Source organism: Mya arenaria, chromosome 17 (assembly GCF_026914265.1).
Source record: "Mya arenaria isolate MELC-2E11 chromosome 17, ASM2691426v1".
In the NCBI taxonomy this organism is placed as follows: Eukaryota; Metazoa; Mollusca; class Bivalvia; order Myida; family Myidae; genus Mya; species Mya arenaria.
In genome coordinates, this window is record NC_069138.1 from 1,706,962 (window position 1) to 1,733,442 (window position 26,481).

General features: G+C 38.2%; 2 non-coding genes across 2 annotated transcripts; both read left to right on the plus strand.

Annotated features, from left to right (window-relative positions):
* The first annotated feature begins 2,032 nt into the window (after positions 1-2,032).
* Positions 2,033-2,105, plus strand: Trnas-uga (transfer RNA serine (anticodon UGA)). Its single transcript has one exon. It is a non-coding gene; the product is annotated as a tRNA-Ser (tRNA).
* Positions 2,106-3,354: 1,249 nt separating this feature from the next.
* Trnas-uga (transfer RNA serine (anticodon UGA)) lies at positions 3,355-3,427 on the plus strand. Its single transcript has one exon. It is a non-coding gene; the product is annotated as a tRNA-Ser (tRNA).
* Positions 3,428-26,481: the final 23,054 nt, after the last annotated feature.

Here is a 26,481-nt window from a genome sequence, read left to right on the forward strand (position 1 = left end):
GATACGATAAAATGCTTTTTAAAATGTACCTCTTTTGCCATTTAAGACTATGAAATAAAGAATGTCCGCCTTATTGGTCAGTCTGATGACGTCGGGCTAGATGAAGTCTTTGTAAACAGCACAACTGGCAGACAGTTTGTAAGGCTGACTTTACTAATAACTCTGCAAAACTAATATGCCAAGAGCATGGATTCAGGTAAAATGTTCAAACAATCTGATATGCCAGAGCTTGGATTCAGGTAAATTGTTCAACCAATCTGATATACCAAGAGCATGGATTCAGGTAAAACGTTCAACCAATCTGATATGCCAAGAGCTTGGATTCAGGTAAAATGTTCAACCAATCTTTTTGTACTCTAGCTGGTCATGTTATCCGTGTTATCCATGCATGAAGCTATCTACTGTACACTATTAAATAGTTTTCTCTTGTTTAAATCTTATGAACTTAGACAAAAGCATTATACTTTATAACGTAATTATCTGTGCCGACTACCGATTGGTATACATTTCGGACATATAAATATAGATTTTCGCAATCCGAGTTTTAATGACCTGATAAGGGCTTTATTTCTTCAAGTCGCATATCCTTTTGCTAAGCGTTGCTTTGTAAAACATGACACCTGTATATGTTTTCAGCAATTCAAAATGGTATACAACTATACTTTCAGTCGAACAGTGATACTAAAGTCGGGTCATTGATTTGCGACCAAAATTATATATTATTACGAGATTGTGAATTTATACCATTTGTATATTATACTTATGGATCTGGTGATTGCTCTGGCAACGGGGTATCTATCGCATGTTCGAAAGGTTTGTATCAGTGGCATCTGCACTATAAGTAACATTTTTGGGATATGCTCTTCGAATAAGCATTTGCTGTTGTTGTATTGAAACGTATAATAGCTACCAAAATATAAAATACTGCTATACGTCCGAGTAGTAGTTGATCTTACCTTGAAGTACTTTTTAAATATGTCAGGAAGTAAACATGTTTACTTTCCAGCAAGGATAACGTTGCTTACTTGAACTAGGACATGTATCTTTATTCATAATGTTTGCAGATCAGCCAACCAGCACCGTTTCGACAGTAACACAAACTAACAATGAAGGCCTGGATATGTATCTAGTTGTGATTTTGATGTCCGTCATTTTGGGTATTGTGCTATGTCTTCTTGTTGGAGGACTGTTCTATTGCAAGCTGACAGGTATGTATCATTGGTGAAAATATCGGTCAGCTGATGAAATTATGTTTTAATATGAATTTGTAATTGTATTCAAACATATGTGTAGTACGAAGGTATTCCGGACCGTGTTAACCACTTTCCTTAAAAAAAATAAAAAAACACTTAGTAAAAGCAATCGCATTCAACACGGTATGTTGTTTTGTATCTATTTTCACAAATAAGTTAAAGAATACGCTACTCCGTATGGACCGTAATATTTTTATTCAATACAAATTTAAAAAAAATACTTTTCCAAGAAGGTAGACTTTGTTTTTCAAATAGAAACCAAAAGGCCAACGAGGAAAGGTATGATAACAATTCATTTATATTGATGTTTAGGGGATAATATACAAGTAAACACTCATCATTGACATGGTACATTACTAACATTTATGTATTGAGCAAATAAGCACAGTTAAAATGCCTTACGCAAATGCATTGGCTCCAAATTCAGTTACGTCTTGTGTATGGGATTGTGCGTCTAAACAGAGTTTATATTTGAATGTTCGACTTCAGGTCTTGTCTGGGTAGGTTTCATTGAGTCTCAACACTAAAAACTGTCATAATCGATGTTATTGTGATATTGTGAGTAGACACTAGCAAAACGTTGAAGGTGGCAATTGCTTAGTATGACATACACGAGCTCTATGGTGGTTTGTCAAAAGATAAGATAGCATATTGACGCCGTTTCAAAATATTTAAAAAATAATGATTCCGAATATCAAGACCCGAATCAATTCGTAAGTGTATACTTTCCCTGTGTCACGGTACCGATACCTACACATGTGGTGAGGAGGTGTGTAAGCGGTCCGGTAGCTCAGTCGGTAGAGCACTCGCCCTGATAGCGAGGGGTCCCGGGTTCGAGCCCCGGTCTGGCTGCACACTTTTCTCACCCTGTGACATTTGGCACATGTTATAGGTCTTCCGGGACGAGACCGGGAACCAGTGGTCAACAGTGAATGGTTGTAAACATCCGGTTTTAAATTGACAGACGATTTTGGTGACATTTCGTCTTATTTATATTTCATTTGACACTTATATAATAAGTGCGTGGTTGTGTTTGATAGATAAACGTGTCTTGTGAGAATATTGACACTATTTAGTGCATTATTTCATTGGAAGTGAAACTTAGACTATTTAAATAGCAGTTTCCTTGATTTGACAGCTGATTAAATCAACATAAGCATTTCATCGGTGACATTCTACATTAATCAACATTACGCATTGGGACTTCAGACTTCATACTACATGGACAATTTATTTAGTGTTTTGAATATTTAATTAATTACTTTTGATTTTTTGATTGATTGCTTTATGAATTTATTTTTCAATTGTTTAAATTTTTGATGTATTGTTTCAGATAGTATTTTGAGTGAACATACCTGGGCACAGCACAGCATGCAGCTCTTACACATCCTGTTGCAGTTGTAGCATAACAAAGGTGTTGGTGAGCAATTAACATCGCATTTCATTCATTTACTTAACAACTTATTGGTAATATAAAGGCATTTGATTGACTTGAATAAATCCATTCTTCTCTTTCTTTCTACAAGTCCCTTGTGTCTGTTTTTCACTTTGTCTTTGAGTCCACCGGTATATTATACCCCTATTATACCCCTGTGTTATTTATATATTTTGTAAAAAAAAAAAAAAAAAAAAGCATAAATCTTGGTCAGATTTACTAGGTTCTTTTTGTCTTACTTCATACAGATAGACACATAGTTGTTTAGCTTTTAGCAAAGTTTAGTGTTTACACTGTGTACGTAGAGGAGAGATTGCAGTTGAACATAGTAGCAGTAATGTATGTAGTATGTAGGTCTCTTTAGTAGTCATTTTTATTGCCATATTTTTCTAGGTAATGAATTTTGCGTTCGCACCGACAATAACCCCTTGACCTATGCGTTCAAATCAGCGAAACTTGACGCTTTGTCACACAGATGGTTAGCAGCGTTGTCAGCCTTCAATTTCAATATTGTCTACCGTTCAGGAAAAGAGAATATAGATGCAGATATTCTTTCCCGTCTTCCTGGTGTTTCGCGGAGTGAGGAGAACGTTATGTTTCCGGACGTCATCAAAGCTTTGTGTCACGGTACCGATACCTACACATGTGGTGAGGAGGTGTGTAAGCGGTCCGGTAGCTCAGTCGGTAGAGCACTCGCCCTGATAGCGAGGGGTCCCGGGTTCGAGCCCCGGTCTGGCTGCACACTTTTCTCACCCTGTGACATTTGGCGCCCAACGAGGGACCGTGGCAGCACTGTTTGGCAGCATAATGCGCTCTCAGTGTTAATTATGTGCATTCCTTAGCACTGGTGTTCCTCAAATTCGAGGACGGATTTCCAGTTTGCGTGGAAGTATTTGATTACCATCTAGTGAGAGTTTGTCCTATTATTGAGTGTTTGTCCTTCTCACAAACGGCAGCTCAGACACCAAGGGACGAGGTTGATCTTGACACTCCATTAGCTGATATTGATTGGAAGGTTGAACAGGCTCGGGATAGAGCTATCAGTAGGGTGGCAGAGATTTTGAAGTCAAGTTCTAGACTGACTCGGCGCCAGATGTGCTTAGAAGATGAGTCAGTCAGGAAGTTGCTGAGGGAGCGGAACATGTTATTCTTTCGGGATGGTTTGTTGTACCGTCATGATATGTCAAATGGTCATCCTGTAGACCAGTTGGTTGTTCCAGACGTATTTTACGATATTATATTTGCGGGTCTACATGATGAGGCAGGTCACCAGGGCAGAGAACGTACACTTTCTTTGATAAAATCTCGATTCTTTTGGCCAGGTCTCGACTCGTTTGTTGAAACACGTATCAGGCTTTGTGAAAGGTGCATTTGTCGTAAGACAAGAGAAAAGGTATCTGCAGAATTGGTTTCCATCAAAACAACGTACCCTCTCGAACTTGTATGCATTGACTTTCTTACCTTTGATATGTCCAAAGGAGGATTTGAGAAAGTGTTGGTCATCACAGACCATTTCACTCGGTATGCACAGGCCATACCAATGAGAAATGAAACAGCTCGGTCCACTGCCAAAGCGCTATTTGAGCAGTTCATTGTACATTACGGGTTCCCAAGTCGTCTACATAGTGACCAGGGACGCAACTTTGAGAGTGCTATTATAAGGGAACTTTGCGACATTGCAAAGCTCGAGAAAAGTCGTACGACCCCGTATCACCCGCAATGCAACGGCATGGCCGAACGTTTCAATCAAACACTTATGAACATGATTGGGACACTCGATGATGAGAGAAAACAGAACTGGAAAGCCCACTTACCAACATTGGTACACGCTTACAATGCTACTCGGCATGAGAGTACCGGCATGACGCCATACTTTTTGATGTTCGGGAGACATCCGAGACTAGCTATAGATGCGCTCTTGGGCATTGAGCCAGATTTTTCTTCTTCAGATAGGTCAACTTTTATTCAGGGTATTCAGGAGCGTCTTGGGTTTGCCTACAAAGCTGCGACTCGCGAGGCTCGACGCCAAGCACGTCGTCACAAGAGACGTTACGATACAAGAGTACGGGAAGCGAAAGTAGCGGTTGGCGATAAGGTTCTTGTCAAGATGGTTGGTATCAGGGGTCGCCACAAGCTTGCGGATCGGTGGTGCAGGGACGTGTATGTCGTCATCAGTCAGCCGAATCCTGATATCCCCGTCTTTCGAGTGAGGAAAGAGTTTGCTAGAGGTCCAGTGCGAACCCTTCACAGGAACCTTATCCTGCCTTTGTCTGGCATTCCACTTCTTGCACCTCTTAGTTCCCCTGATTCAAGGGATCTGTCTGGCATCGATGTAACCGACGATACAGATTGTTCTGGCAATATAAGTGAGGCTCAGCAAGCGTTACCGTAGAGTTCATTGTCACCTACTGCAGCTGTAGCTAATACTGCCGTCTATGCGACAACTTACCGGATATGACACATGCGGATGTATTACCTAGTTTGTCAACGCCATCGCCAAGGTATGTGATACCACAGCGGAGGACGAGACGCATCACTCAGCGCCCTGCTTGGATGCAGAGTGACACGTGGGTCACATAGTCACCATTTACCGTTACACCAACAATGAAATAAAATAGTGACATAAAAGGATTCACATCATTTACAATAAGAGTGTTTTTTTGTGCGGATTGAGATTTTTTTTAATACACTTGAAGAAATTTTGGTAAAATCTTCTGACAAGATTTTCCGTGATATGTTTTTATACAACTTTTGTGCCAGTTGTATAATATATGATGATTACATTATGTGCATCATTCTGTTTAAGACATTGAGCATGTCTTAATTCAGACTACGCCATAAAGGCAGGGTCTGGTATTGCATGGAAATAGGCCTATTTCAGTTTTTTTTTTTTTGTATGATTATTTAGTTTGTATGTATATGTGTAGCTAGTGTTTAACAGTGCACTTAAGTATAGAATGTAGTAGTAGTTACTGTATGGAATGTTAAGGTATTCATTTAGCTTGCAGTTGCTAATTACGGTAAACCTAAGTAGACAAGCTTGTGCTCTGACAGCATTTGTTTTCATGTTAGTAACTATGGACAGTAAACTATGTACTGAATTTGATATGTCGGGACGCCATTTACCCGAAGGGGGAGGGTGTCGCGGGGTCAATTTGCCCTGCTCTATATGTTTGTGTTAGTGTCATATGTCTACATGTATGTTTATCCAGTACACGTACTTTCCAAGTCCATCTTTCTTGTGATAATCCATTTTCCTATTCTTCCATTCCTTTCAGTCATTCCTATCATTCACTAATTCATATACTAATTTCACTTTCATTTTCGCTTTCACTTTCTATATTTATTAAAGTAGTTCGCCTCGTGCACAGCTGGTGGCGGTATTTTCCTCGTGCACAGCGCACTCATATTTTGTCGATGGAGACGTAAACATCATTGGATAAATTTGGAAACTTTATTGTTTCATTTCTTTATAAAAGTGTATTTGGATAATTCCAGTCGCCCCGAGAGACGAACCATTTTCATTCGCGACACCTGGTCATATGAGCACCAGAAATGGTTAATATTTATCTCATCTTCATCATCATCATCATCATCAACATCATTATCATCAATATTATCATGTATCGCTTGATTCGAACCAGGGTGTTTATTTACCAACGCTCTGAGACTAAGTTTGAGATCTAGGACTCGAATGCAACCATCTTCATTTTCTTCTTAATCGGTGATAACAAAAGTGCTGTAAAGGTCAAATATATCATGCTTTTCTATTTTCAACTTTACGAATTCTTTATGTGTTTTCAAAATGCTAAAAAACATGATATAACAGCTATATGGCATCGGTAATTCGTTACATAGACAGTTTTAATTATTTGATATTATTTTTGTTACAGTAGTTGGTTATCACTGTCGTATTACAGGATTATCAGTATTATATTTTAGGATTACTGTTCGAATTGGGTCTCAAGCACATGGAACAAGTCTTAGCCTGCCCTTGTTGTGAAACACACAATGTAACAAGAAGACATACCAAGGGCATAGGGCAAATCTTTTGTATCGTCTTCTATTTATCTATTTAGGATAGTATTTCACTAAGCACGTAATACCCTTAATGTTTGAATAAAATATCGTTGTCAATAAAAGATGGAGTTACGTCTAGAAACGGTAAAAAAAAAAGCTTCTTGACCTAAAATATCAACTTCATGTTTTTAGTCCCCAACCGAATTCGCAGAATAAAACACAATCTGGAGGACGTTCGCCGGTGTCTGTTGTTAACAAAAGTGGTGAATGCAAAAGTGATGACGTAGAGTACACGACAATTGATGACTCTGATGAACTTGGAGAGAATCCCCAGAATGAATACTATCAACTCAGGTATACAAACGACGGTAAAGTACATACGAACGATTCGAGAACAAAAAACTTTTGATGATTATTTGCAACCGGTCATGGGGAAAATCACATCGGATGCAGATGACAAGCTTGATGACGACGGCTACTTGGAACTCGTTCCAAAAGTTCAAGCGGATGGCTATATTCTTGGAAAGTTTTCTGGTTGAACCCGGATACGGTTGTTAACTCATTAAACATGTGAAATTAGATTTTTAACAGAAATGCATGTATTTGACTTGCTTTAACAATTAATATGGAAAATAAGATTCATTTGCGCACACCCAGGCATGGAAAAACACAACTTATATTCAACAGTTAAGCATACCTTTACTATCAAAGCGGACACATGCTAAGCCTATATGTAATGGATATCTGTGCAGAAACAATAGTACGTCCTGTGCGCTTCTATGTTTATATAGTTTCATTGAAATATAGACACAAAAGAGATGAAACATCGCTTTATTCCAAAATGATATTGTTGACTAGTTTTGATTATTAATAAGTATCTTATTTTTTATATATACTAATGATTCTGTGCGTTTTAATATAACGTCTGTATTATGCTTATATATTGCTGTCTGGTTGTTTAGTTCATGTCAAATGCTCATCTATAGAGCCTTGATGTTGAATGTAACCTAATCTCTTAAGAACTGATAATGCAAAACATGTATATATTTTGTCTAACGACAGATCTGCGGAGCCATATTTAATCCCTGTTAGCTTGTCAAGTAAGTCACGTGCAATCCAATAAAAAACATGTACAAACTAGTATAAGTGGATGATGTTAGGTGAATCCAAACAAACATTAAACTAACAAAATCTAATTATTTTTATTTAGTTGTTGCCCTTGTATCATCAACATTTAGAAGTTGCCATGTATATCTTCTGTTTGATAATATTCCTGGGTGTTTAAATATTGAATAACTTCATTTCATATGCTCATATATAGAGCAATAAAAAATGCTGAATAAAACTGGCGAACTTGCTTTCTTCAATTTATAGAGAATACAATGTTAGTGCCGTGGATGGAAGATATTTATCCGGCAAGGAGGAAGAATCGGGTGAGCCGAGGCATGAATTACCTTGAAATTATCAAGTATCTTTTAAACATAAGCAAGACAAATGATTTGCCTGTTGACATTGACACACTAGGTGTCTAAATACCCATGTTTAGATGTGTCCAAAAATATTTCTGAAAACTATTTATTTGTATTCAATACGTGTATAGTCACATTTATTGCATTTTAATACGTCAAGATCTATTCAAAACATTAACATTTTTGAAAGTGCATACATGTGGTTTAATCACGAAACATTATAAGATCATGTAACACTTATTCCTCAAGTCACAGGCTTGAACGTTCACGAGTGTTTAAAAGTAATCGCTACGTGTTCAATGAGACTGAGAAGAATGGTTTATGTTTTAAAAAAGGTCACCTGATATGATTAAATTATTCAAATAGAATCAAAAAGAAAGGGCTAATAAAGCGATCGGTTAATGTTGAGGTATTTCTTAAGAGCAGAAAAGATTGCCATTTGCTTATTATAACATATATACTACACAAAGGGACCTAAATAATGCATATTGTAAAAATACTTCAACTTTCTTTATCATTTTTGTTGGATTTGTTTGTTTAATTCTAATGCAATTCATATTTTGAATTAAACTTGTTTTTGATCATTTTATGGTGTTGTAATCAAAATATCGTAATTCGTGTATCTCTATAATCCAATATGGTCGTTGATAAAATGCCGAACTGTCAACTAAATAATCAATTTAGATGTAATCTCTTATGATAATCGTATATGTTCAGTTTATCTAGTAATCAATATTGAAAACATAATGATAAAACCATGTCTTTGTTATACAATATTTGTGGTTTTTATATATTTGTTAATTGGAGAGTTTTGCTCTATAAAGTCATTAAAAAATCTCATTTGTTAATAGCACAAACTTTTCGAGGCAATATCACTGCCCTTCTCTCACTATTTTTTTTAAACATTACACTACATTACTTTACAACTGTTAAAATCATATTTCGTCGCAGACTCAGCTAAGTTTACATTTTTAAAATTAGCGCTTAATGGTTTCCTAGCTTATAGTGTGCCCATCTAGCATGTAAAAGTCGCGTTATACATAGCGATATTAGTTTTATGTCAGTTTTTGACAGCTTCTCTTCTCTTGCAAGTGTATCATCTTTTGACTTGTCCCTTTAAGCACTTCACCGCAAACAACTATACTGGTGAGAACCGATCACATTTCCTACTCCTGAAATATTCCTTTACAACATAACACCGCCTAGATAAGAACGTTTAAAATGACCTATTTCTATAAACTACCCTTTTTAATTATACAACTTCTGGTTTTAAACGATAACATCGCCATTTTCCCATCCATCATCTGCTGGTTTGAACCGATAACATCGGTATTCCTAAAAATAATTACATATGCTGGTAACAAGAACATTAAGTGGTTGAACATAATATGATCCCCAAGGATCCGAAATCAGGTAATGGTCCACTTATATGTTGCCATCCTATTAAAAAGCTCACGTTTTTCAGTGCCCAATGATATCACCAATGGTCAATAAGGTGCACAATTGCATGCAGAGTATATAGTGTCATAATCTGTTTGGGATTTACTTGTGTACTAGTGGTATACATATATTTACTGAGACTGAACAATGGTGTTTGCAGAAAGGTAAAAGTTTAGTGTATTATTGCAGTAAAATGCTGCAACATTACTTAACTAATGAACATTTTAAATTTCAGAATACATCATTAATACAGGTCAGTATGCATCGGTAAGGTCTGCTTAAAATGTATACATCACTGGTATCGAAGTACACTAATGTCTGAAAATGATTTATTATTATGCAAAGTCATAATCAACGATGGTCAAAAATTCATTCAAATTGCAAGCTGTTTAAATTGTGTCACAAACAGATTTGGATTTACTTTTGCATCAGTTGTATATATATTTTAACAAGGGTGAACAATGATGTTGGCTGAAAGGTAACAGGTTAGTGTATTATTGGAGTAAAATGTTGTAACGCTGTTTTGTATATTATTTTGTGGTGTTTGACGACGTTAAAATTTATAAGTTTGGAGGTCAATTTTTGAAACATGTCTTTAAATACTAATTTTGAAAAATGACTTGAAATTAATTTATCCGTTTATATGTTAGTTTTACTTTGTTCTTCATTATTTTCAAGTTGATGCTAGCTCCTTATAATTTTAACCTTAATAATACATATAACTGTTTGGACAAGTATGAGGTTATGTGCGCCAATTTCTCTATGTAAATAGGAAATGACGTCCTGATCATATTACAAAATTATGAAGTCATTTAATTACTTATGTTGATGTTCTAACCTTTGATTATGTATACAACTGCAATATATTAGCGTTTATTTTTTTTTGATAGACATTTAAAATAATCAATCATTCTTGTTTCATTAATTAAATAATCAGACAATAATTAAAAAAATACGTTGACTAAGCTGTCTGAAAAAAAAAATTTTACAAGTCAGGAATACTTGTTTTAACCAGTCTACAATAAAACAAATACCTGTATGTAGTGCATGTTTCAAGGTCGAACGCGTCAGTTCTGAATACGAAACGACTATTTAATCTTCGTCCATGATATAAGCCAAGCCAATTAATTCAAACGGATATCTGCTTTATCTAGTTATAGAATCGTTAAAATCAAACCAGGGGAGAAATATTTTTAATTAGATATAAATATTTATAATAACTTCTGGTCACGAAAAGTTTGATTGTATAAAAGGCCAGACCATTTTAATCTTTTCGTCCGACGGATTTACATAAGGAAAGAAATGGAGCTAGCAAGCGGGGAAAGGGTAAATTTTCCATTTCACTTAAAACAGTAGCCAGCGTAGGTGCACTCATTTACTTTCAATAAAATTAATACTAAGAAGGATGGTCATGAACAGTTACTACAGTATTGTCTCTCATAAGTATAAGTTAAATGAACCACCCAGATAAAAAACAAGTATGCATACAGCCTTTTGGAAGTTGTCAGTGGCATAACTAAGCATTCTTTTTGCAATGATACATAAAACATGGATTCACTTAAAATTAATATTAAAACGCTGGTCGTGAACAATTACAACATAATGCACCCTTAAAAGTATAAGTGAATTCCACCACCAAAGAAGCATTTATTTTTTACACGTACTTTAGTCTTGTGGAAGTCGCAGGGTTTTAACGAAGTATCTGCTTGCTTTACTACTAGCATGGCTTTATATCGAAGCATTTTTAAAGAATTTGTGGAAGGAAAAAAGGATAGGTCGCTAAAACAAACTAATGATTTTTCTTCATGTTCTTAGTATGGTAAATACATAGAGAATACATTAATTTTGGTGTTACCAAATTCCATTCGTGTTGCACCTTGCTTATTAATTGCGCAAATTGACCTTTGGCCATTATTAAAGTTGCAACAGTTTAGAAAAAAAACACAATGTGGGCCCAGTGTTCAAAAATTGAATTATACCCTGTTAAGGATAGAGGATAAGATAAGGTCAAAAAACTATTGGACGAACAAACACAAAAGAAAAATAACTCCACAAACAGAGTCAATTACAAATGCCAAAAAGAGAAACAGCGCAACAATAAACTCAAGCATCAATACCTAGCAAATTCAAAACAAGCGACACAGCACTGCAATAAAACACACTGATCAAGGTTAATCAAACACAAAACAAGAGATACAGCACCTCAATTCAACACAGGGATCAAGGTCTATCAGACACCAAACAAGAGAGAGAGAGAGAGAGAGAGAGAGAGGAGAGAGAGAGAGAGAGAGAGAGAGAGAGAGAGAGAGAGAGAGAGAGAGAGAGAGAGAGAGAGAGAGAGAGAGAGAGAGAGAGAGAGAGAGAGAGAGAGAGAGAGAGAGAGAGAGAGAGAGAGAGAGAGAGAGAGAGAGCACAGCAATGCAATACATGGATCAAAGCTTAGCTAATACCGCAACCAAGATACGCTGAGCTGCAATACAACACAAGGATCAGAGCCTAGCTAATACCGCAACCAAGATACACTGAGCTGCAATACAACACAAGGATCAGAGCCTAGCTAATACCGCAACCAAGATACACTGAGCTCCAATACAACACAAGGATCAGAGCCTAGCTAACACCGCAACCAAGATACACTGAGCTGCAAGACAACACAAGGATCAGAACCTAGCTTACACCGCAACCAAGATACACTGAGCTGCAAGACAACACAAGGATCAGAGCCTAGCTAACACCGAAACCAAGATACACTGATTCAAGACAACACAAGGATCATAGCCTAGCTAATACCGCAACCAAGATACACTGAGCTGCAAGACAACACAAGTAACAATGCCTTGCAGATACCATACAACAGATATAGCGCTTCAATACATACATATATGGGGATAAACCAGTTTCAGGGTGTTCACCATAGAAATATAAATACATTCAAACTGAACATTTAAGCCTCATGAAGCCCAAAATCAACCTTTTTTTGTCATTGTGTCATTGTTATTTGCATGTTTTCTTCAGATGGCTTGTGTTTATATCTGCGTTTCTGGCGAACTTAATATCGCCGGGAGTAATTTTCTCCATGGGGACATTATTGTCACATATTTAGCTTGTTAATTAATAAACAATGACAATTATAACGTCACATCCAGTGGCCTTGGGGTTGCGTTTAAAGGCACAGTAATAACGTAATAACAGCCAAACAAGCATCCTGCAACAGCCTCTCATTATTCGTCATTGTTAAATAACACGATAACCTCATTGGCTCTCTTGATAATCAGAACTCAGAAATCTTGAGAAAAAACAGTAAAGCTTACGTCTTTTATGTTCCAGGCGTCTTCCACGGAGCTCTGCTTCAAAAGTTTGGTGTACGAAACGTTGCGCTGTGTCTTTCCTGTATCATATCTATAAGTTTTGGCATCAGCTTTTTTGCTACGTCAATAACATTTCTAGTGATATCAATTGGATTATTTGGAAGTAAGTACTGGAGAAAGGGAAAAATCGGGTAATAAGCTTCTTTCAATATTTGTTCATCCGTGTTCCGTATATATGTCAAGGACGGCATTGGTAAAGCGCTATTCAGTATTTAACACAAATACGATATCTATTTCATAGGTTCATCATCCATAAAAAGTAGAATTATTCCTTGTGGTGTCCAAACCTTGATACGATTAATATTAAAAAGTATTGCTAAAATATTTTAAAAGAAAACATGTAAATAACACATTCAGCTATTGCCAAGTGATCGTTTTAGATGTTTAAGTTATGTTTGCACATAGAATGGTTTAAAGAGACCCAAAAGTGTCTGGTTACTAGGCATAACATTTACATATGAATGGTCGGTTAAATACCTTAAAAATATGTGTAATTGCATTTCCTCTGCTTAATTGGTATAGGTATTCCAGTCAGTGGTATTTTCATATCAACTGCCGCCGCTACCGGTCGTCATTTCCATGGCAAACAGGGAATATTTCTCGTATCTATTGTCAATGTTGGATCAGGCCTTGGTGGAGTCATTTTCCCTTACGTCTTTAATTATATGACGTAAGTGTTTACGTATTCATAGTATGTTTTATTGGCTTGATTGGAATATGCAAAATCATTTTACCTATACACCTGTAATTAATTAAAGGAACAATAACAGGATTATAGTACAAGCATTATATGACATGACCTCACACAAATTACAATAGAATTTCTTTCAACTGGTTTATTTACATAAATATGTCATGTATAACAAAAGTCTTAAGGAATCCTAGTAATGGAAAGTATTAAAAAATACGAAAATCGGTGATTGCATTTTCCCCCCTTGCCACCCATGTTGAAAAGTGGGATTTTTGCATATCTGCATAAATGGTCCAGCACTATCCACAATCTACAAGACACTGATATGATATGATTTTGGATGCAGTACAGTGCATGTCCCGGTTTTATTTTTCCAGTCAGCTCCTTCTGTAACACTTGTCTGATTTATTAAAAATATATTAGCACGATACTAAAATGACTTGCATTGCATTTTGAATAGGCACCACTCTAAGTTCATAGCTTCTGTATTTTATACTATTAAATGTTGTTTCAATATGTTTCTAGCTTCTTGTCAATGCATTATGTTTAAAAGATAGATAAGTCTTTACGACATATTGTACTTTTGTATCCGTATATTTGGATATCCATACTTTTCGGATTATTTTTCTTATACATTCAATTAAACAGTTGGTTCATTTGTGTTTTAAATATGCAAATGATACTTGTTTGGTTCTTTATGATACATACTTCATGATTTTACTAGATTTTCATTCAAACCTTTTTACTTTGTGATCTTAATGACCTATCATTTTTGGATTTTATGAAAGAAAAGTTAAATTGTCTTCTTTATACAAGTTTATATTTTTTATTGCAGCAATCACAAAATTGTCATTTTGGATGATGCCAGTACCTGGCAACTCAACTAAAAATTCGGAAAATAAACTTGGAATGTTCCAATGGCATTTTTGTTATCATATATTTTGAATAAGCATGTGTTTTATACGTAATCTACTCGGATCTATGTGCAGCAAATGTGCAAGCTTCAGGTGGAACATTCAAATGTCTACCAGAGTTTTGAATCGGGAAACCATGTTGTCAGAGGAAGTGATCACCTTTGGCTGACAGTAAATCTTATCATTGAGCTGGTGCTTATGAGGAGTATCAAGACCTGTTGTGGCATCACAAGAGGGATAACAGAGCAGCAGCGTCTTACATGTCTCTTTGCATTGCCAGCTTGTTTTGAAGTCAACGATGCCAGACAAGAACTAACAGGAGTAAACTTCAACACTGGTGAGAATAACAAGAACATGACAAATGCATGACAAGCACGTGACATGAAGGACACACACTTAGTTCTGAACCATCACCTTAAAAGAAACCCCTTCTGCCAAGATCCAAGCATGCTAAGTAGTGTCTAGACTGGGGTCCATGCACAAATTACTGTGAATGTTGACAAAGCGGAAACTATCGAGAACACCATCTTGGCCAGGATGGTTGGACAACCACTGCACAATCAGGATGAAGGATAAAGCAACCACCTTAAGCACTCAATTCTCAGTGAAGATTTTCGGCGAAGCAATACAGGTGGATCCCCGACCTCTTTTCCAGCGACTCACAGTTACTGCAAAAGCATCACAAGATCTGGCATTAGTGTTCAAGTATGAGCTATGCAGTCACCAACCAGCACTGTTTGATACTTCACTGCTGCTTCGATGGCCACAGAAACTACTGACTTTTGATGAGGACTGGCCTATTGCAATGAAGAAAGATAAGTTCCTCGGAAACAACACGAACAAGCAACAGTTCATCACATGCTCAGTTGGCTGCCTGAAGAATAAAACCTGTCGAAAGTTTTATGCCCAAGGTGATGCTGATCTTCTCATATAGCTGTAAAGAGTAGAGTCTGCCACCTCAACAAACACTGTGCTCACTGGTGATGATACAGATCTGCTCATACTCCTCATCTAGCATACCAACCTCATTCACGTGACATTTTCTTCCAACCTTAGCTAAAGAAGAGCACGAATAATTCAGATGTATGGAACTTTACAGTTCTCAAGCAGTATCTCTGTCGCAGTGCGTGCACTCACATACTCTTCATGCATGCGATCCTTGAGTGTGACACGACTTCCCGCCTGTATGGTATTGGTAAAGAAGCCGCACTCAATAAAGTCATAACCAGTTATTACTTTCGTGAGGAAGTAACAGTGTTTGGCACACCGTCAGCATTAAAAGCAGATGTTATGGCAGTAGGAGATAATGCTTTGGTGCGTTTGTACAATGGGAAGCCGGGTGACTCAACTTTATACGGAAAACCGTTTTAATGGGGAGGTGGCTGCTACAATTTCTCATTAACAGCAACAGAGCCTAACACGTACCTCAGCAGGAACATACTATCACAGTCTCCGTGTAACATAACAGGTATAGCAGAGGAAGGGAACCGTTGATGATCTTCTACCACAAAACTGGGAACGGAAAGAGAGTAATAGGGTACTTTTCCTGTCCGAACTGACTTACCACCAGCTCCAAAGTAACTCCTGCAGGTCATCAGATGCAGCTGCAAGGAAAGATTGCAGCAGTCTGAGGGGCACATACAAAAAACCCATAAAATTGCGTGTTCTGCTGTATGTCGCTTCTGCAAGGGATCAGAGTGTGCTAATTTATTTCAAGAGGCTGAATGTGATTCCGGTGAATTTGACGATCATGAAAACAGTGACTTAGCAACCAGGCAATGTCTGACATTTTAACAATTTATGCTGCCATATTATTGAGTATAATAGTGATGTTTCTTTAATATATTGTTTTTGGATTACGACTCCTTATCGTTATGTATTATTATTTGTGTTGAACATCAGTGCATCCACTACGGAAGTATATAAGTCAGGCTTTTGTAAGTGGAAGTCATCTATAGGTCTTATCTGAAGTCAATGGTCACCTAGTTAAACCATCTTCCTCAGCAGCTATGTTTTTTAGCTATAGATATATTGTTAGAAAGTCGCTAAATATCCAATTATAATGTAGCAAAGAGTGGTACCGAAGTAGGGTTAAGAAACACTTTTTGAAATACTTTCATCCACTTGGATTCCGTGGGATTTTTTATTGGTTATAGATGACATATTGAGTTATAAACACATGCCAGATAGTCTGTTGCAATTTGTGGTAGGTTCAGCCCTTATTTGTAACAAAATGACTGTATTTTTATGGCTGTCGCATTATACGTCAAAAGGGAATGCAAATGATATAATTCTTACCCTTCTCTGAACGATAAATAATATGATAACTAATGTCAAAATCTGTTTGAAAACTTTGGAACACACAAATCCTTGTTTCAGGGACAACTTTGGGCTACGGGAAACATATCTCATCACTGGTGGGATTTTCCTGAATATAATACCATTGACATTGTTATGGAAGCCACCTATAACAACAAAATCGAGGCCGTCAGCTAATTTGAAAGATTTAACTGGTGTAGAAAATAAGGCTTATAAGGTCAGTAGCGGTGAACTTGATAATATACGAACGAACAAAGGCGACGTTATTGCTATTGAATTAAAAAAAGTAACATTTACTTCTGTAAAAAGCGAAAATAATACAGGCAAATGCGAAGAATATACGCTTTTCACAACAATGAAGAAACTTGTTACAGACAAAGCGTTTATGTGTTGTGCATTTGGACTTGCAGCAGCATACTCATGTAACACAGTGTTTTTGGTGTATGTGGTCGACGCACTTCAGGACTCGGGGCTATCTGAGACCAGTTCTACTCTAGGTCTACTTTTATTGAACCTGGCAGGCATTCTTGGACGTTTTCTTCCAGGCTCTTTGACACAAATTAAACATATAACTGTGTTGACAGTTCCAATAATTGCATGTATAATGATTATATTATCGCAGCTGGGATTAACAGTACTTAATAGTACTTATACACATTTCCTGTCGTGTATAATAGCGGGAACAGCAATTGGAATGTTTGTGTCTACTTTTGGTGTGGTTACTTTGAAACTGGTTGGTATTGAGCGACAATCAAATGCAATGGGACTATGTTTAAGTCTCTCGGGGATAACAAACGCCTTTTTGGGACCATTAGGAGGTATGTGCTATTATAGACCAGAGAGGGGTTTCTGATAAGCAATAAGACCGACTGTGAAATTGCTCCCCTTTTAATTCTACGTAAACGCAAAATGAAAAAAGCAATACTTAACAGTGTGTGTCTTTTACATTTTGGTTAACATTATATTATGTGAACATCTGATAATAATTAAAATACTATGTGTTTCCAGTCGGATTAGTTTCTTGTTAAGGTATTCTATGTAAAATAAAGTTCGGTGTCTGGTAATTCCATATTTTTTTAATAGCATTAGAAAGGCTAAAACGATGTCTATTTAACTATTGTTACAGTTGTGCTATACACATCATTATGTCGCTATTTTGGCCTAAAATATTGCCAACCCGTTCATTCACTTCAGTTCAGTTGAAACAAAGAACAACAAATGCAAATAGCCATAGTTTTATAATATTCTTTCGGTCATTTTTAATACTATAAATCAGTAATATATTTCGGTCATTGTATTTTTATACTAGAAATCAGTAAGCACTAGACATTCAATTGAAACCAATATTACCAAGCATCAAAATTGAACATAGCTGCCAATGGCTGGATATTACAAGAATATTTGAATATCTGCTATCATAAATGTAATCAAATTGGTTTTCAGGCTGGATCCGAGACAATTCAGGATCTTATACGATTCCCTTTCTACTTTCGGCCTCCATGGAAGTCCTGGCGATCATTCTACTGATTATGGCTCAGTTTTTCCGATCCAATGATCGAAATAAAAGGACAGTAAACAGAAAGAAGTTTGTGTTCTATAACACACGGATATGATATGCATTGTCACTAGTTTGACGTCCTTATTTGTGTTTTGAATAATCAAACGAACACTTAAACAAGGAAAATCTAACTAGCCAAACACTAACCAGACAAACTCGTGCAGCAAAGATATAAGTGATACGCAAACACATCATTTCATAACATTCATACATCGGTTATCACTTAATTTAATGTTAAACATACTTAACATGATACGTGTAATATCGTTTGAATGCCAATAAACGAGCTTGAATTAACTTCTTGTTCATTATTTAACTTCAGGACGGCGGAATGTGATTATTGTTAATACTTAGTCGGTCAAGAAATAACAACTGGACATTGATTGTCCGTTTACTAACAATTAATACATTACGTATTGTAACACGTACATATAATTTACATAGATTGTACATGTAGCTGATACTCATTGGTGCACACTCTATAGCTGATACTTTTCCCCCGTTACAACGGTTTCCGCATAATCACATGTACAGTGATCAAAAGTGCCCGCTTTGCAGCAGGTACCCTCCTTGTAACAATTGTTCCCGCTTGCTCACATAGTTGTACAATGATCCTAGGTGCACATTCTGTAGTTGATACTTTCCCTGTAGAAATGGTTTCCGTTTGCTCACAAAGTTATACACTGATCTTTGGTGCACACTCTGTAGCTGATACTCTCCTTGTAACAATGGTTCCCGTTTGCCCACAAAGTTGTACACTTATCTTAGGTGCACAATCTGTAGCTGATACTCTCCGTGTACCAATGGTTCCCGTTTGCTCACAGAGTTGTTCACTTATCTAAGGTGCGCACTCTGTAGCTGATACTCTCCGTGTAACAATGGTTCCCGCTTGCTCGCAAAGTTGTACACTTATCTTTGTTGCACACTCTATAGCTGATACTCTCCTTGTAACAATGGTTGCGGTTTGCTCACAAAGTTGTACACGTATCTTAGGTGCATATTATGTAGCTGATACTCTCCTTGTACCAATGGTTCCCGTTTGCTCACATAGTTGTAGAATTATCCTAGGTGTACACTCTGTAGCTGATACTTTCCCTGTAAAAATGGTTCCCGTTTGCTCACAAAGTTGTACACGTATCTTAGGTGCACACTCTGTAGCTTATACTTTCCATGTAACAATGGTTGCGGCTTGCTCACATAGTTGTACAATGATCGTAAGTGCACACGCTGTAGCTGATAATTTCCCCGCTACAACGGTTTCCGTATGCTGACATAGTTGTACAGTGATCGTAGGTGCACACCATATAGCTGTTACTTTCCCCGTAAAAATGGTTCCCGTTTGCTCACATAGTTGAACAATAATCGTAGGTGCACACCCTATAGCTATTACTTTCCCCGTTACAATGGGCAAATCGTATAAAACTTTGGCTTATTTGCAAATCAAGCAATATTATCAGTCAATTGCCATTATTTGATAAATAACCAAAAAAAACAAAATAACCGGTTTTGTACAAGTGGCTGTGAATGTTAACATATCAGTACATTGTGCCGGGGTGTAAGCTGTATGTCACGTAGTTTCAATAAGAGGTATACACGAACAACTACATACTTATACGGTTGACATCGGAGGCGAACCATGTAGCAATAATTTTCTCTCTGTTTAAGTTGTTGCCATTCATAGAAGTATAATATATTGAGACTGACATTGCCAAAAGCGATACAAGTAAACAATCCATCTACTGTAGCCGCTGTTAAAATTGTATGCATATAACATTAATTTTATTCAGGATTAACTTGTCGGTTTTAGGTTAATATTCTAATGACGTAGTGTTAAAGTAGCACAAAATCGATTATACTTTTCTGATCTACCATTTAAGCTAGTGAATATATCAAAGTAGTATAAGTCGTACTTTGAATATACAGTTATAATCATTAGCATACTATAAAGAATTAATACATAGTAATTCACATATATCCATAGTAAATATGGTAATGACTTCAAATTGAATATAATTGCAACAAATAATTGACTTGATTAGCTGGGACAATCTAGTGACCGCGACCATTGCTTAAATACATAACAAACTATAAAAAAAAACCATAAAACATAGTAACGATTAACACATCTATAACATTTATTACAGACCGATTGTGGAAAAGAAATTCTATAACTAATTCTATGTTGCTTCTGCATCTCTCCCACCGTGCCCGTTTTAGTTTTCCGATTGTAATATGAATGTGATAAGCGGCCAGAAGATTTGATATATTCATGCTTAAAATACACAATATATATGCCGCTTATTGAACAATCTTAAATATAGTAAATTATATAAAATAAGGCAGCTGTATCTACCACAGAATCCAGGTTTACTGTAATTCCCTTTTAAAAAAATTGGGACACACCTGATGACCACAAAAGCTAACATATGTTAAATTCTTTATCCGTTGTCAAAGCGAAATAATCCCAATTGAGTTATAAAGTGGAAACAAATATACAATATAACAAGATTGTAATAAGTAGTTTACAGAGGAAAGATGGCCGCGTGGGGTATTGATATGACTGTCTTCTGTTCGTTTGCGGGTTCGATCTACCATTTTGTGATAAAGCGATCTAAACACCCTTCAGCCATTATATTGGTTGTAGAATCATTAATTTGACTAACATGCAAACTCTGAAATAGAAGTTCAAAATAGCATACGTGTTTTGGTCTAGGTAGTTTCAATTGGTTAATAAAAAATATTCACACAAAAAAACAACAAATAACTAAATACCTTCTAAATGTGTCAAATTATTGCATTTTTGTTTGTTTTAAATTAAGTACAAGTTTTAAAAAATACTAATTTCACAGCCATCTGTTTAGCTAATATATAGCTAAGTATGTGTGTACATTGAAACAGAACACATAAGGTTTTATTGAGCTTATTTTTATACAGAAGTCTTTAGAAAGATTTATATCTAAATTCCTTACATACCCATAATATACATTTTAACCTTGATACTGGAATCAAATAACATTTCAAAGACTTTTGTACTGCAATTATCCAAAATAACCGACTCAATATATAAATTTATGCAGAACAGTTTATCTGATCTAATTATAGGATAAGAACATGTAAAATGAACTAGTGTCAAACTGTTCGAATGGACCCATATTCATTTACGGAGTTACTAATTATTTCAAATAATCTACAATAGAACACATACTGGTAAGTAATGTGAGTCTGATTGCAAAACAGATTTGGTTTTACAGATACAGCATGTTTTACTTAAATTGTATTTTTACATTATTTGTGGTTTACTGAACTCAAGTTAAAGAGTTTGTAAAACGGTCTCAGTATTCATGGATGCCGCTACCGCCATTGGTGATGATGTGATGCTGCTACCGCCATTTGTGATGCTGTGATAATGCTACCGCCATTTTTGATGCTGAGATGCTGCTACTGCCAATTGTGGTGCTGTGATGATGCAACTATCGTCATTTGTGTTGCTGAGACGCTGCTACCGCCATTTGTAATGCTGTGATGCTGCTACCGTCATTTGTGTTGCTGAGACGCTGCTACCGCCATTATGATGCTGTGATGCTGCTACCGTCATTTGTGTTGCTGAGACGCTGCTACCGCCATTATGATGCTGTGATGCTGCTACCGTCATTTGTGATACTGAGACGCTGCTACTGCCATTTGTGATTCTGAGATGCTGCTACCGCCATTTGCAATGCTGCGATGCTGCTTCCGCCATTTGTGATTCTGAGATGCTGCTTCCGCCATTTGCAATGCTGCGATGCTGCTTCCGCCATTTGTGATGCTGAGATGCTGCTTCCGCCATTTGTGATTCTGAGATGCTGCTAACGCCATTTGCAATGCTGCGATGCTGATACTGACATTTGTGATGCTGAGATGCTGCTACCGCCAATTGTGATGCTGAGATGCTGTTACCGCCATTATGACGCTGAGATGCTGCTACCGCCATTATGATGCTGTGCTGCTGCTGCTGCCATTTGTGATGCTGAGATGCTGTTACCGCCATTATGACGTTGAGATGCTGCTACCGCCATTATGATGCTGTGATGCTGCTACTGCCATTTGTGATGCTGAGATGCTGCTACTGCCATTTGTGATGCTGAGATGCTGCTACTGCCATTTGTGATACTGAGATGCTGCTACCGCAATTTGTGATGCTGAGATGCTGTTACCGCCGTTTGTGATACTGAGATGCTACTAACGCAATTTGTGATGATGTGATGCTGCTACCGCCATTTGTGATTCTGAGATGCTGCTACCGCCATTTGTGATGCTGTGATGCTGCTACCGCCATTTGTGATGCTGAGATGTTGCTACCGCCATTTGTGATGCTGATATGCTGCTACCGCCATTTGTGATGCTGAGATGCTGTTACCGCCGTTTGTGATACTGAGATGCTACTAACGCAATTTGTGATGCTGAGATGCTGTTACCGCCGTTTGTGATACTGAGATGCTACTAACGCAATTTGTGATGATGTGATGCTGCTACCGCCATTTGTGATTCTGAGATGCTGCTACCGCCATTTGTGATGCTGTGATGCTGCTACTGCCATTTGTGATGCTGTGATGTTGCTACCGCCATTTGTGATGCTGATATGCTGCTACCGCCATTTGTGATGCTGAGATGCTGCTACCGCCATTTGTGATACTGAGATGCTACTAACGCAATTTGTGATGATGTGATGCTGCTACCGCCATTTGTGATTCTGAGATGCTGCTACCGCCATTTGTGATGCTGAGATGCTGCTACCGCCATTTGTGATGCTGTGATGTTGCTACCGCTATTTGTGATGCTGAGATGCTGCTACCGCCATTTGTGATGCTGAGATGCTGTTACCGCCGTTTGTGATACTGAGATGCTACTAACGCAATTTGTGATGATGTGATGCTGCTACCGCCATTTGTGATTCTGAGATGCTGCTACCGCCATTTGTGATGCTGTGATGCTGCTACTGCCATTTGTGATGCTGAGATGCTGTTACCGCCGTTTGTGATACTGAGATGCTACTAACGCAATTTGTGATGATGTGATGCTGCTACCGCCATTTGTGATTCTGAGATGCTGCTACCGCCATTTGTGATGCTGAGATGCTGCTACTGCCATTTGTGATGCTGTGATGTTGCTACCGCTATTTGTGATGCTGATATGCTGCTACCGCCATTTGTGATGCTGAGATGCTGTTACCGCCGTTTGTGATACTGAGATGCTACTAACGCAATTTGTGATGATGTGATGCTGCTACCGCCATTTGTGATGCTGAGATGCTGCTACCGCCATTTGTGATGCTGTGATGCTGCTACTGCCATTTGTGATGCTGTGATGTTGCTACCGCCATTTGTGATGCTGATATGCTGCTACCGCCATTTGTGATGCTGAGATGCTGCTACTGCCATTTGTGATGCTGTGATGCTGCTACCGCCATTTGTGATGCTGAGATGCTGCTACTGCCATTTGTGATGCTGAGATGCTGCTACTGCCATTTGTGATGCTGTGATGCTGCTACCGCAATTTGTGATGCTGAGATGCTGCTACTGCCATTTGTGATGCTGATATGCTGCTACCGCCATTTGTGATGCTGAGATGCTGCTACTGCCATTTGTGATACTGAGATGCTGCTACCGCCATTTGTGATACTGAGATGCTGCTACCGCAATTTGTGATGCTGAGATGCTGTTACCGCCATTTGTGATACTGAGATGCTACTAACGCAATTTGTGATGATGTGATGCTGCTACCGCCATTTGTGATTCTGAGATGCTGCTACCGCCATTTGTGATGCTGTGATGCTGCTACTGCCATTTGTGATGCTGAGATGCTGTTACCGCCGTTTGTGATACTGAGATGCTGCTACCGCCATTTGTGATGATGTGATGCTGCTACCGCCATTTGTGATTCTGAGATGCTGCTACCGCCATTTGTGATGCTGAGATGCTGCTACTGCCATTTGTGATGCTGTGATGCTGCTACCGCTATTTGTGATGCTGATATGCTGCTACCGCCATTTGTGATGCTGAGATGCTGTTACCGCCGTTTGTGATACTGAGATGCTACTAACGCAATTTGTGATGATGTGATGCTGCTACCGCCATTTGTGATTCTGAGATGCTGCTACCGCCATTTGTGATGCTGTGATGCTGCTACCGCCATTTGTGATGCTGTGATGTTGCTACCGCCATTTGTGATGCTGATATGCTGCTACCGCCATTTGTGATGCTGAGATGCTGCTACTGCCATTTGTGATGCTGTGAAGCTGCTACCGCCATTTGTGATGCTGAGATGCTGCTACTGCCATTTGTGATGCTGAGATGCTGCTACTGCCATTTGTGATGCTGTGATGCTGCTACCGCAATTTGTGATGCTGAGATGCTGCTACTGCCATTTGTGATGCTGATATGCTGCTACCGCCATTTGTGATGCTGAGATGCTGCTACTGCCATTTGTGATACTGAGATGCTGCTACCGCCATTTGTGATACTGAGATGCTGCTACCGCCATTTGTGATGCTGAGATGCTGCTACTGCCATTTGTGATGCTGAGATGCTGTTACCGCCATTTGTGATACTGAGATGCTGCTACCGCCATTTGTGATGATGTGATGCTGCTACTGCCATTTGTGATGCTGTGATGTTGCTACCGCCATTTGTGATGCTGATATGCTGCTACCGCCATTTGTGATGCTGAGATGCTGCTACTGCCATTTGTGATGCTGAGATGCTGCTACTGCCATTTGTGATGCTGAGATGCTACTAACGCAATTTGTGATGCTGATATGCTGCTACTGCCATTTGTGATGCTGAGATGCTACTAACGCAATTTGTGATGCTAAAATGTTGCTACCGCCATTTGTGATACTGAGATGCTGCTAACGCAATTTGTGATGATGTGATGCTGATTACACAATTTGTGATGATGTGATGCTGCTTCGGCCATTTATAATTCTGAGATGCTGCTACTGCCATTTGTGATGCTGAGATGTTGCTACCGCCATTTGTGATGCTGAGATGCTACTAACGCAGTTTGTGATGCTGAGATGCTGTTACCGCCATTTGTGATACTTGCCACTAACGCAATTTGTGATTCTGAGATGCTGTTACTGCCATTTGTGATTCTGAGATGCTGTTACCGCAATTTGTGATTCTGAGATGCTGCTACCGCCATTTGTGATACTGAGATGCCACTAACGCAATTTGTGATGCTGAGATGCTGTTACCGCCATTTGTGATTCTGAGATGCTACTAACGCAATTTGTGATGCTGAGATGTTGTTACCGCCATTTGTGATTCTGTGATGCTGCTACCGCCATTTGTGATGCTGAGATGTTGTTACCGCCATTTGTGATGCTGTGATGCTGCTACTGCTATTTGTGATGCTGAGATGTTGCTACCGCCATTTTTGATGCTGATATGCTGCTACTGCCATTTGTGATGCTGAGATGCTGCTACTGCCATTTGTGATGCTGAGATGCTACTAACGCAATTTGTGATGCTAAAATGTTGCTACTGCCATTTGTGATACTGAGATGCTGCTTCCGCCATTTGTGTTTCTGAGATGCTGCTACTGCCATTTGTGATGCTGTGATGCTGCTACTGTTATTTGTGATGCTGAGATGTTGCTACCGCCATTTGTGATGCTGATATGCTGCTACCGCCATTTGTGATGCTGAGATGCTGCTACTGCCATTTGTGATACTGAGATGCTGCTACCGCCATTTGTGATACTGAGATGCTGCTAACGCAATTTGTGATGATGTGATGCTGCTACCGCCATTTGTGATGCTGAGATGCTGCTACCGCCATTTGTGATGCTGTGATGCAGCTACAGCCATTTGTGATGCTGTGATGCTGCTACTGCTATTTGTGATGCTGAGATGTTGCTACCGCCATTTGTGATGCTGATATGCTGCTACCGCCATTTGTGATGCTGAGATGCTACTAACGCAATTTGTGATGCTAAAATGTTCCTACCGCCATTTGTGATACTGAGATGCTGC